Here is a 599-nt window from a genome sequence, read left to right as displayed (position 1 = left end):
CCGGGCCCGCCGCGAGGGGACACCCCGACCCCGCCATAGACCCTGTCCCGGCCCCGCAACTGCAGCGAGTCCGGCGTGACACCCTGAGGACACAGACCAGACCGACACACCACCCCAATGTCCGCCCGTCTCAGCCCTCGGACACAGCGTTTGAGCCTGGGGATCCTCCCAGCCTCTTCCCCTGGGGAAGGGGAGAAGATGGGGACCCTCGGGTCTCAGGAAGGGATGCGGTGGGTCAGGGCAGGGGGCTGGTGACAGGTCAGCTCTGGGTACAGCCAGCAGGGCTGCTGACATTGCCAGGCGCTGAGGGTGATGGTACTGTGCTGTACATCAGCTTCTGGTAAAAGGGGTTAATAATCCCAGAGTGAGGGGGCTGTGTTTCCTGCTTGTTTCAGAAAGACATGAGGCATCTTTCCAAACCCAAGCAGCTTCAGCCCAAGAAGCAGAAGGAACCTGCAAGGGGCTGCCCAGCTTGTCATGCAGAGTGCACCGTGCTGGGGGTCTGTGCTGGCCCGGAGGACAAGGCAATCAAGGAGAAGGTGCTGGGAGAGCCCTGGGGATGCTACAGAGCTAAGTCCAACCTCTGTTCTTGTGGCTCT

This window comes from Chaetura pelagica, unplaced genomic scaffold (genome assembly GCF_000747805.2).
Source record: "Chaetura pelagica isolate M959 unplaced genomic scaffold, ChaPel_1.0 scaffold275, whole genome shotgun sequence".
NCBI lineage: Eukaryota > Metazoa > Chordata > Aves > Apodiformes > Apodidae > Chaetura > Chaetura pelagica.
Note: the sequence above shows the minus strand (reverse complement) of the source record.